Source organism: Pipistrellus hanaki, assembly GCF_964339955.1.
Source record: "Pipistrellus hanaki genome assembly, chromosome: 19".
In the NCBI taxonomy this organism is placed as follows: Eukaryota; Metazoa; Chordata; class Mammalia; order Chiroptera; family Vespertilionidae; genus Pipistrellus; species Pipistrellus hanaki.
Window position 1 is genome coordinate 9,866,290 of NC_140521.1, and position 12,775 is coordinate 9,879,064.

A 12,775-nucleotide genomic window follows, 5' to 3' on the forward strand; every position below is an offset into this window, starting at 1 on the left:
CACACGGCCAGGCCCCCCAGGGGAGAGGCCGACTGGAACTACCCGCCAAGCCGTCCTTCCTGCCGCGTGTCTGGTGAAACGTGCACGAATCAGGAAGTCAGTGGGCAGGACGCAGGGAGAAGGTGTACATCGTGCCTGCCTTCCTGCCATCTCTGTGTCTCACACGCCCTTGGAGGGAGGCCCCGTGTGGAGGGGAGCGCCGAGCATCCCTACCTCCAGGCACCGCGTCCACGAGCCGCTGCAGCGTTGGGACACCCCGCGGCCTGTCCAGCTCCCCCGCCCAGGGGCGCCGGCGCCACACATCATGGTGGGTGCTCGGGTCCCAGGCCCGCGGGGCCGCAGTCTTGCGGGGAGCCTGTCAGCCACTGATCAGGACCCTGTCAGGGACGCCATCTGCCGTGCCAGGCCTCGAGGCCGCCACAGGGCTCCTGCGCATGCGGCAGAGGGGGCGCACGTGCCGGAGCGCGAGCCGCGAGTGCGGGCCACGCATGCGCGGGCACGGACCACGCATGCGCGTGGCGGGTGCGCAGCGGTCGCGACCCCACGTTCACCTATGGGCCGGGAAAGGAGGGAAAAGTTCTGGTTCTTCGAGTGTGAAAGGAACCGACTGCGGCTGGGGCTTTGGCTTGGACGGGGGGTGCCCAGGCGGGACAGCTGGTGACCACTCCAAAGCCCCCCGTGTTTCTCATCGCCCACTGTCCCCGCCTTAAGTGCAAGGGTTTTGCTTAACGTGGGTGAATAAAATTTCTTTTTAAAATATATATATATATTTTTATTGATTTCATGGAGGAAGGGAGAGGAGAGAGAAACATCAATGATCAGGGAGAATCATTTGTGGCTGCCTTCTGCACGCCGCACACTGACGATGAAGCCCCCCATCCAGAAGCATCCCTAACTCCAGTGTATGGATCTATCGCAATTTGATTACCTATCCGTTAACTGATAGACATTTAGGTGGTTTCAGCCCCGTCCCCACTGCACTGGAGTCCAACCCAGACCTCCTGGTTCACAGGTTGACGTTCAACCACTGAGCCACGCCCGCCAGACATGGGTGAATAAGATGTCTAATCCGATGGTCGAGGTCCCAGCTGTGTCCAGCACCGTGGCTCTGGGCCAGGCACGTCATCATTCCTGGAGCTCTTTATTCCCATTGTTAAAGCGAGCAGGGTGCGCAAGTGTTCAACACCGCAAATTATTAAATTGAAGGAAACATGATGGCCGCTCGACCAACTCATGCGCACGCTTGCATTGGGTGCGGCAGCGTGTGCCTGGTCTGGCTCACCTGCGGGGGTGGCCGTGAGGGACAGGGTAGCCGGGACCTCGTCCAAGACCATGTGCTGAAGTGAGCAGTGTGCTCAGGGCAATAGAGGACAGAGGGAAAGCCAGGTGTGAGTGACTCCTGCGTGGGAGGAGGGAGAGTCAGTGCAGGTTTCACCCATGACCTCTGAATAGGGCCTGGAAGGATGAGATGGAAGTGTGTGTGTGTGTGTGTGTGTGTGTGTGTGGAGGGGGGGGGCGCCTCCCGGCAATGGGGATGCCCTAAAGCCTGCACAGCCCACTGATGCGCCTGGAGAGTTCTGGAAATGGCTGCCAGACTAGTGTGGGGCATGTGGGGAGACAATAGGTTGACCGGGTGGGGGTGGGGAGGAAGAGTGTGAAGGGTCTTCAAAGCCCCAGTAGACAGTGAAAAGGCTGCAGAAGGTCTTCAGGCATGGGACTGCTCGCAGATGAGTGTTTCAGTAAAGTGACTCTGTCAGGAACCAGACAGGAAGGGTAATTGTACAAAGGGGATTTTGGAGGAAGGAAGTTAATCTCATAGTCCCTGGAGTGATGAGGGCCTGAGCCTGGGAGTGCAGTGGGGACGGGGCTGGAAGCAGGATTTCAGAGAGATTTTAGAGATAATAATTCACACTTCATTGGCTCCCCATCACGGCTGAGTCTAGGATGACTCCTGGGTCTGGAAAACCCCCCAGGGATTGAGTCATTAAGACATTTGATTTTCTACCAAGTGTAGACCTTGTTCCAGGCACGCCGATCTGAAGATAAAACAGTCCTAGCCTGGTGACAGTGTGCTGGCTGGCACGAACAGAGCACTGGCATGAGTCTGAATGGCCTTGGCAAGGCCATGTTCAATCATGATGTTTGGGAGCGGACCATCTCTAAGCTCTTCCCTGGTGTTACAGCTCCTGGGGGGACCCCAGGCCTCTGGAGCTCTGCTGGAGCCTGCCTTCTCAGTCACAGTGCGTGTTTTCAGAGTATCCTGTATGAGTTAGGTGCATAACAGCAAAACAGTGACTTTTATTATTTCTTATCACCATTTATGAATGATTTTTAAAAACCTTTCATGTGCTCCAAAATGTTGACTGGGGGGGTGAGGGTAGGGGGCGGGGGGAAATGAACATTTGTAATAATATGAACAATAAAGATTTATTTTAAAAAAAATCTTATTACTTAAAACCTAGTTTTCTTTCAGACAAAGATGGGCCTTTGGCATGTGGGATTCTTTCTTTTAAAATATATTTTATTGATTTTTTTACAGAGAGGAAGGGAGAGAGATAGAGAGTCATCGATCAGCTGCCTCCTGCACACCCCCTACGGGGGATGTGCCCGCAACCAAGGTACATGCCCCTGACCGGAATTGAACCCGGGGCCTCTCCCTCTGCAGGCTGATGCTCTATCCACTGAGCCAAACCGGTTTTGGCTGGCATGTGGGATTCCTGCCCGAAGTGATAATGAAGACTCTCTCGCCTTAGCCCTCTCGCCTCTAAGTGGTGGTTGCCAAGACGAACAGCTGTGAAATTATTTGTGACTCCTGAGGATAAACATATTTGTCCCTTTTCATTGTCCGGCCCAGCACATGCTAGCAGTGCCTCTTCGTCACCGTGCTTTCCTCTCCCGACTGTATTTTTTAGGCGAGAGGGGACGTAGAGACCGTGGCATCATTTGTTTTCTTTGGGATCTGGGTTATGAGTTTGGGCCCCACTTTCGGACAGACCTTGGCCACGCGGTCTCCGCAAGTTCGGGCTTTCCTGTTTTTGTCCCTCTCGGCTTGTTCCATAGGTCGCTTTGTGTGGGGGAGAAAAAATACCCGCGAAGGAAGCCTCCCAGAGGGTGACCAGGTGCACAGTTCAGCCAAGTAGGTGACTCTGCAGGGCGCTTCTCTTTGTGTTTGTTCGCGTCGGGAAGGGTGTGACAGCGTGCCGGGAGAGACTCGGCTCGCAGCCAAATAACTTTACCACCTGAGGCTCAAGGCGCCTATTCCGAGGGGTCCAGCCTGGGCTGCTGGAAAACCCAAGCCTGTGGGGAGCACCCAACCCCGATGGCGCTCGCATTGTTTGTGTTCCTCTGAGTGGATACCCAGAGCTCCTCCCATATGTGCATGTATGTGTGTAAGAGCGTGTCTGTGTACATGCCAAAGCGTTTGTGGGCAGAACAAGAAAAAAAAAAAAAAAAAAAAAAGAGCCCTGACTGGTTTGGCTCAGTGGATAGAGCATCGGCCGTCAGACTGAAGGGTCCCAGGTTCGATTCCGGTCAAGGGCATGTACCTTGGTTGCGGGCACATTCCCAGAAGGGAGTGTGCAGGAGGCAGCTGATCGATGTTTCTAACTCTTTATCCCTCTCCCTCTTCCTTCCTCTCTGTAAAAAAAATCAATAAAAAATATTTTTAAAAGAAAGAAGAAGAAAGGCTTGAGGGATGGAGAGAAAAATGGCAGCGCATGGAGAATTATTGAAGCTGGATGATGGCCACCTCGGGCTCATTGTATTCTCCTCTCTGTGAGCTGGGATCCCAGGGCTGAGTCCAGGGCCAGGCGCCTGGGACCGGACACCCAGCAGACGAGACCTGATGAGTCACAGCCGCCTCGGAGCTCAGGTCTGGCTCAGACGGCAACTGAGTGGAGGACAGCAGTGATCAGGGACCGGAGCTCCTGGGACCTCTGGGCCCTACAATCTTGAGAGACCTGGAACTTGAGCAATCCGGGTCTGTTCCGGGCCCGGGACACCCTCCTTCTTTGATGTGGTACATGGCCTGAAATTTATACCGCTGGACAGTTTACCAGTTAGACACTGGGTGCGTTAGCGCCTTCTTAAGCTTTCCTGGAGGATTTTGACATTTGTCTTCATTCATTCCCATTTTAGGGGGAATTCTTTTCCTTCAGGCACCTCGTAGAAATCAGTTTCATGTGCTTGGAAGTGCACAGCCACCTTAGTTTTGATAACTGGCCTCAGAACATAGTGAGAGTCCTGTCTCTCTCCATTGTCCTGTCAGGGGCTGTAGGGAAGCCCCATGGGAAGGAAACAGGAGCAATGTCAGACAGAGCTGTCATCCAAGGACCTTCTCTCCAATCACGTGGGAGATTAGCCACGACTCCAGGGATCACGCTGCTCTTTGCTCTGCTCTGGCCCACATTCACTCAGTCACAGTCAGAGGCCCCAGGTGGCCATGGCCTATGGGACCTACCACTCTCCCCCTCCCACTGCCCACCTTGATCCACAGCAGACCAGGTGTGCTCCTGCTTTGGGGCCTTTGCCCGGCTGTGCCTGTTGTCTGGCCCGGGTCCCCCTCACTCCCCTCACGTCTGCTCAGATGCTGCCTTCTCGGTTCCTGGCACAGGTCTTAAGGTGGTAGACACCCAGGAAGTATCTGCTGGCAGAAGGAGTGAATGACTCTAGAGTGAGTGTGGAAAGTCAGGGCCCCAGGGAAAGAGCTTCTGATCTTGCCCTGGCTGGTGTGGCTTAGCGATTAGAACATTGGCCTGCGCACCGGAGGGTTGCAGCTTCAATTCTCAGTCAAGGGCATGTACCTGGGTTGCAGGCTCATCTGCCCAGCTCCGCCACCCGCCCCCCCCCCAGTTGGGATGAATGAGGGAGGCAACTGATCAATCAATGTGTCTCTCACATCGATGTTTCTCTGTCTCTCTTCCCCTCTCCCCATTCCCTTCCACTCTTCTCTGAGGAATCAATGGGAAAAATATTCTTACTCCTTGGGTGAGAATTAAAAAAAAAAATAGTTGCTGGTCTTATTGTGCCTCAGGTTTCTTTTGCCAAGAGGACTGTTTGTGCACCCGGGATTTCTCACGCTGCTGGCACTTGGGGGAAAAGGGAACCTGAGAATTGGCTTCTGCCTCCTGGAGCCTCCTGCAGGGTGTGAGCCCTGGGCAAGGGGCTGGAGGCTGAGGCTGAGGGCCTTCCTCTCTGCCCCAGCAGAGCCCAGCTCTGCTCCCCAAGGACAGCCTGTGCTGCTGCCTTCCCGGGCGGGGCACTGGGTACCCGTTGCCTGCCAGCCTGTGGAGAGGGCCCCAATGAGGTTCTTCCTGTTTTCCAGTTGGGGCTTCAAGGCCCCAGGTGGGTGGGGTTCTTTTTATCCCTTGGCAAATAGCAAGCGGTGGTTAGGATGTGGTTAGCGATTAGTCAGGCCTGTGTGAAGGCAGGTGTCCGCGTCTCTTGGGTCCAATCTGCAGGCTGTCTAAGGCCCGCAAGGTCTCCTGGCCAGCCCAGCCTGACCCAGCCACACCGTGATCAGCCCCCGAGGCCCTCCCTCCCTCAGTCCTGCTCTCTGCTCTGCCCACCCTTTGTGCCCCTGCCTCTCCCTTGTAGGACACCTGCTCCCTGCTGCTCCTGGGTCACAGAAGAGGACCTGGTGCAGGGCGGTTTCCCAGTAAATATACGTGGAGTGAGCAACTATGTGGAGCTGATTTGTAAGACTTTTCCCGGCCTAGTTCAGCTAAAGCAAGGTTGAGTCAGTTCTGCTGAGATGACCGCTCTTGTTTTTGCTTAGAGAGCATTCTTAACATTTGGATGTTTGGAAAATACCAAGGAGGAAAAGAGGAAAGCGTTTGTCTTTTTAAAAATCACTTTATTATAGAAAAATACAATTAGAGAATAGTGTAATCACTTCCCCTGGTCCATTCCCAGCCGCAACAGGTCCCAATTCATGCATATTCTGTTTGATCCAGCCCCCCACCTCCCCCACCCCACCACCGCCCTCACCCTTGATTAATTAGAAGCAAACCCCAGATAGCATGTCATCTGCATGTATTTCAGCTTGTATCCAAAATGAGCCTTCAGGAAAGAAAGGCTGAGGGAGAGATGCTTTGTGGGAGTCTGAACCTAAGTGTGTGTGTGTGTGTGTGTGTGTGTGTGTGTGTGCTGTGTGCATGACATCTGAAGAGGCAAGCCTGCCTCTAGCCGCTGCACTGGTGTCCTCGTGCTCATTTCCTTCCTGTGCTGGTCAGGAGACTATCACCAGCTTGCAAACCCTGAGGTGTTTCCCCCTTTTCCATTTCCTGTCCCTGTTTTGAAACGTAGAGGAGGGAGAGGGACCCCGATTTGATAACCGCTCATTTGCTATTAGAGCTGGTGCCACGTATTTGTAAGAAAGTGTGGTAAAAATCATGAACGGCAGTAATCTGGGGAAGGCTAATGTTTCAGCAGGATAGGAAGAAACAGATTTTCATTCTGGGTTCTATACAAGTTGTTTTCTGCCGCATGGCTAAATGTGGATTATCACATGAATGATGGAAAAAAGTAATAAATAACTGAAGTCAGGGAAATAGAAAAACAGACAAACAATAGGCAAAAATCAATAAAACCAACAGCTGGTTCTTTAAAAAGATCAAGACAATTGGAAAATCTCCAGTTAGACTGATTAAGAAAATGATCTCTCAAGTTACAAATATGGGCAATAACAATAGTTAATACCAGAACAGATTCTACAAACATTAAAAGGAAAATAGAGGAACATTAGGAACAACTTTATGCTCTTGGAAGAAAAGGGGTTCAGTAGATATAGGGTGTTCCCCAAAATGTGTACATATCCTTTGAATAATTATAAAGGCAGTGTTTATTAAAATACATTTCATTTTCAAAATTGAGCTACCAGGTGTTTTTGTTTTAAATTTATTGATTTTAGAGAGGAAAGGAGAGGGAGAGAGATAGAGAGATAGAAACATCAATGATGATAGATAATCATTGATTGGCCACCTCCTGCATGCCCTGCACTGGGGATCGAGCCCACAACCCAGGCATGTGCCCTTGACCGAAATCAAACCTGAGACCCTTCAGTCTGCAGGCCGACGCTTTATCCACTGAGCCAAACCAGATAGGGCAGAGCTATCAGCTGTTATAGTGTGTATACAATTTTTGGGGACACCCTATATACATATTCTAGGACTTTTTCTTCACCCCACCTGAAACTCTGTATTGAACAAGCTTCATTCCCCTTCATATAACAGGTACTTCATATAAGTTGAATCATACAGAACCTGTCCTTTTGTGACTGGTTTATTTCTCTTAGCTTGTTTTCTTTCTCTCCCCACCCCCACTTTCCCAAACTTGATTAAAGAAAAAGCAATGATGGTAAATCTCTAAAACATAGTCAATTTTTGTGGATTCTTCCCTTGAAAATGTGATCTTTGACTTTGAAACACATACCATGGTGTGCATGCTTCCCAACTGTACTAAACAGGTGAGAATCTGAAATCCTAAAAGGGTCATCTTCCAACTTCCCCCCAGTCTGCGGTCTGTTTTTGGACCAGCAATAATCGTCTGAACAGCTACTAGGGCTTCATTAATTTTGTCTGTAGCTCTCTGAGCTTTTCTATATGCAGCAATCACAGAATCTAAGCAGCTTCATTAAGAACTGCATCTCCGGGGACAAGACTATGCTTGTCTAAAGCAACAGGCAACCCCTCTTTTGCTTGATTTGCGTTAGCAATTGCATCCTGCGTCAGGCGTTCCTGGACCAAAATGCAAATTGCCTTAAGCATGACCAGGTCATCATCATGACATTGACTCTGAAGGTTCAACAAAGCCATTACACCAGCCTTAACATCAGGATTATTAACATCCCAATTGATCAATGGCTCTGTATTTTTAGCTGCAGTGTCAGCATTAAAAAAAAAAAAAATACAGAGAGGAAGAGAGAGGGATAGAGAGTTAGAAACATCCATGAGAGAGAATCATCGATCAGCTGCCTCCTGCACACCCCCCACTGGGGATGTGCCCCCAACCAAGGTACATGCCCTTGACTGGAATCAAACGTGGGACCCCTCAGTCTGCAGGCCGACGCTCTATCCACTGAGCCAAACAGGTTTCGGCGTGTCAGCAATTTTTGTATTATCAGATACCGTGTCCTTGTATGTTTCAGTGTTATCTCCATATTCAAGTCGAACGGCTAAACCAAGAAGCCACTCAATTGCTTCCTGTCGATCTTGAATCTTGAAAGGACAGCGAACATCCGTGAGATACTTGTCAAAGCACTTGGGCCAGTCACTGTGGTGGATGTTTCTTAAATCACCTCCGTCTTCAGTCTTGTAGCGTCTGGTTTTCTGGTCTTCAAGCCAAACTTTATTAAGTTTCTAATTTCTGTTTCATCATTGCAGTTGAAGTCGGCAGGGTTGTGGTAGCTGAGGCGGGAGAGGAGAGGCGAGGAGCCTCACTTAGCATGTTTTCAGAGCTCTTCCACATTGTCGTTCTTGTCAGCGTTTCCTTCCCCTGATGGCTGAATTATGTCCCATTGTATGACTAGACCACATGCTGTATATCTGCGTATCTATTAACGCACGCTTCAGTTCTTTCCGCCTTGTGAATAATGCTGTGGTGACACGGATGCCTGAGCATCCGTTCGAGTCCTTGCTTTCATTGCTTTAGAACATACACCTAGAAATCAATTAATTGGTTGGGCCATATGGCAATTCTACGTTTGACTCTTTGAGGAATGACCAAACTCTTTTCCATCGTAGTTGAACGATTTTACATCCCCACCAGTGGAGCACAAGGGAACCAATTTCTCCAAAATCTCTGATGTGATGAACCACAATTTTGAGCAACTTCAGTTCTCTGCGCCTCAATTTCCTCATCTCTAAAATGTAGATAACCATAATAGTATCATTCTTAAAGGTGGTTGTGAAGTTTAAATGAAGAAATATATGTAAACTAGAGGCCTGGTGTATGAAAATTCATGCACTGAAGGGGAGGGGCCCTCAGCCCGGCCTGCCCCCTCTCACCGTTTGGGAGCCCTCAGGGGTGGTTGGTGACCTGGGGATCAAGGGAAGGAGATACCCCTATCATACCTCTGCTGCTTCCATCCCTGGTCACCTGAGCCTCGGGCAGACCCGGGCAGCTAGGCAGCCACCATCCAAAGCTTGCCTGCCCCTTGGGACAGCCTTGGATGGTTGGGGGGCTGAGGGGACTGGGAGACTCCAGAGGCAGGCACACGGAGCAGCCTGGCCCACCTGACCTGCTGCCTCGGTGGGGCTGAGGGTCGTGGGCACTGCCATCTTGTGGCTGTAGATGTTGTCATTTGAGGGCGGGGCTAGTCAATTAGCATATTTCCTCCTTATTTGCTGTGGGTGCCACCATCTTTGAGGGCAGGGCAGTCAATTACCATATTCCCTCCTTATTGGCTGTGGGCACTGCCATCTTTGTGACAGCTTGAGGGTCAATTAGCATATTCCTTCTTTATTAGATAGGATGCATTAGCAAGGGCCGGGCAAATGTGAATGCTGTAACAAGTGCTAGCTGGTATCACGACTGTCATCACCAGACATCAGCATGTCTGACATCTGCAGACTTCGCAGCCCACGCCTCTCACCCGGGCTTCCGAGGGCTCCGGAGGGCTGCAGCAGAAAGGCAGCACGGTGCCTGCGTGGCTGAAGCCCCTGGAGACGTGCGCAGGTGCATGTGCCCAGCACGCGGACGGGGCTGTGAGTGTAGGGGAGGGGACCACGTAGTGCAGGGGCGTGGCCGCACATCCCTTTATCTTAGGGAACAGGAAGGGAGGCTCTCGGAGGCTGAGTGAGTCCCGCAGCTCACACATCCGGTGATGGCATTGCCAGGGCTTGGGAGCGGTCCTCGCTCCTGCCCTTCTCTTTTCACATGTGCTGTAGGGAGCGCGGCAGGCAGCAGAGCACATGGCTTCTCTGTGTGCCTGGAGTACGCAGACAGCCTCGTGGAATCGCCTTAATGGCGAGAGCAAGCCTGTGACGATGCTGCAGGTGTCCCTGCCTGGGACCTGGGCCGGGGGCTCACACACCTGGCTTTGTTCAGGGCTGTTTCCAGCCATTAGATCACTGTGCTCACAGGATGTGCATGTTCTCTCCAGATTCCTCGGAACAGAGTCTGGCCCAGTGAGACTGCTCTACGTTTCCTGGTGCCGTCCCCTGACCATCACTGCTGTTCCTACAGGGTGGCTCACGTGAGGATTTATGGTCTGTTCATATGATGGTTCAGAAAGCCCTCACATGGTCAACTTACAGGTCCATAGCAATACAGATTTCCCCTTCGGACATCATTGATGTTTCTAGCTCTCTCTTTCTCTCCCTTCCTCTCCAAAATCAATAAAAACATGTTTAAAAAAATAAAAATAAAACAATTCTAAAATTTACTTGGATTTTAGTATTATTTTTTTTAAATATATTTTTTATTGATTTCAGAGAGGAAGGGGGAGGAAGAGAGAGAAACATCCATGAGGAGAGAGAATCATTGATTGGCTGCCTCCTTTCTTAAAACTGGCCTTGACAAGGGGAACGTGTGTGTGTGGTGGGGGGCCTGAGGGGCCCTCTGGCAGCTCTGCACTCCCCAGGCGGCGGCTGTCCTTCCCGGCTCTTCCTGAGGACACGGGTGGCACGAGCTCTGCCCGCCTGGCGCACAGGAAGTCTGCCCAGGAGGGTTCTGCTCTCGCCCTTATGGGAGTTGGTGGGTCACTTCCTGGTTCTTTCCTATTATTATTGTTTGTTATGTTTGAATAGTTCTGATAGCTGGGCATGAGGTGGTTTTTCTGAAACCTTTGTACTTATACAAGGGTTCTTACAACAACATTTTTAAAAACAAGAGAACATTTCACTCATATTCCCACCATCCTAGTATAATAGCGGCTTTCATCGCCCGGACTTCCTCCTGGCCTTTAATCACGCAGACACACATTTCACATTGTTGGAATCTTGGTGCCCAGGCAATTTAGGTTCTTTCTGCTCGGTTTTGCTCGTAAACATCTTTCACATGTCGCGTTATTTCTTTTTTAATAGCCACGGGATGATCTGTCTGGTTACTATATCATAATTGATTTAGACACTCCTCTATAATTGGCGTTTAATTTTCCCCAGTGTTTCACCATTGTGAATTTTATTTCATTTCAGCAAGATCTAGTGGAGAGGGGAGTGTTTCAGCCACACTAAATATAGGTTTGAACTTCAAAGGTTAAATAAAAGTCTCAATTCTAAAATGATTCTAGCCCTAGCCAGTTTGGTTCAGTAGAGCGTCAGCCTGCGGACTCAACAGTCTCTGGTTCGATTCCTGTCAAGGACACATGCCCGGGGTTGTGGGCTTGGTTCCCAATAGGGGGCGTGCAGGAGGCAGCCAATCAATGATTCCCTATCATCATTGATGTTTCTATCTCTCTCTTCCTCTCCCTTTCTCTCTGAAATCAAGAAAAATATATTAAAAAAATAAATAAAATGATTCTAAAATTTATTTGGATTCCCTGCAGTCTGAAAGAAATCCAGAATTATTATCTTTATATATATATATATATATATATATATATATTTTATTGATTTCAGAGAGGAAGGATCCCCTACTGGGGATAGAGCCTAAAACCCGGGCACGTTCCCTGATCCAGAATCAAACCATGACTTCCTGGTTCACAGGTCGACACTCAACTACTGAGCTATAGAGGCCGGGCCAGAATCATGTTGAACAGCGGCAATCTCTTTACAATTTTCGGGTGTCAGGTCTTGGAATGTATGTGAAGGACCAATATTTGGGGGGGGCTTTGCTATTGAAGGAGACTGGCTCTTCATTTCAGTCACCTGGTATTTTTGATCTTCTGTACCTTCCTCTGAACAAGAGGAAACATGGCTGCCAGTGTGTTTAATTTATTTTAAACAAATCAAAGCCCCGGTTTCTGCTTCCTGCCTGTGTAACTCTTGAACTGCAGGAGGCTTCAAAGGGCGAATACCCGTGTTCCTGCGCGATTGTGCATCCATTGTGTTATGATAAACAGTTCAAAGCTCCGCATGGAGACACCATTTTCTGGGTGAGTAACTGCGCCGTAACCCCTTTGATTTGCCTTGTGCTCCTCAATAGATTAAATTTAGATTTTGGGAGACTACATATTTATGCAAAGACTCAGAGTTTGTCTTTCCTGTTTTCTCAAAAACTGCTTCTGTTCGCTGAAGTGTTCCTCACAAGTGGCAGGATGTTTCAAAGGGCTGTGGAGGGAAACCGATATACTTAGTGCTTGGTCCTCAGGTGCACTGGGTTTAGGAAACTCCACCTCGATCAGCCATCTGTTTGGGACAAGCCTCTTCCCTCGAACTACGTTCTAGGGCGGTGGTCGGCAAACTCATTAGTCAACAGAGCCAAATACCAACAGTACAAGGACTGACATTTCTCTTGAGAGCCAAATGTTTTAAACTTAAACCTCTTCTAACGCCACTTCTTCAAAATAGACTCTCCCAGGCTGTGGTATTTTGTGGAAGAGCCACACTCAATGGGGCCAAAGAGCCGCACGTGGCCCTCGAGCCGCAGTTTACCGACCACGGTTCTAGGGCTACAGATGTAGAAACTTTGGAAACTAGTGTTCCCCAGGGCTGCACGGGCAGGTCCCTGTCGTGAGGACTGGTATAGCCAAGATGTTACCGTCTTCCCGAAGCGAGTTCACTTGTTTTATGTTTTTATTTTTTTAGAGAAGGAAGGGAGAGGGAGAAAGAGATGGCAACACCGATGAGAGCCAAACATCAATATCGACAACTCCCCTCTACACCCCCCTTCTCAC

The 12,775-nt window shown here is 49.9% G+C and overlaps 1 pseudogene across 1 annotated transcript; it reads right to left on the minus strand.

The window, feature by feature from the left end:
* Nucleotides 1-4,581: 4,581 nt before the first annotated feature.
* On the minus strand, nucleotides 4,582-9,278 carry LOC311613986 (RNA transcription, translation and transport factor protein-like; annotated as a pseudogene). Its single transcript has 5 exons — nucleotides 9,239-9,278; nucleotides 9,006-9,036; nucleotides 8,078-8,405; nucleotides 7,503-7,876; nucleotides 4,582-4,667 (listed from the first exon to the last, which is right to left on the minus strand). The product of its transcript is annotated as an RNA transcription, translation and transport factor protein-like (transcript).
* Nucleotides 9,279-12,775: the final 3,497 nt, after the last annotated feature.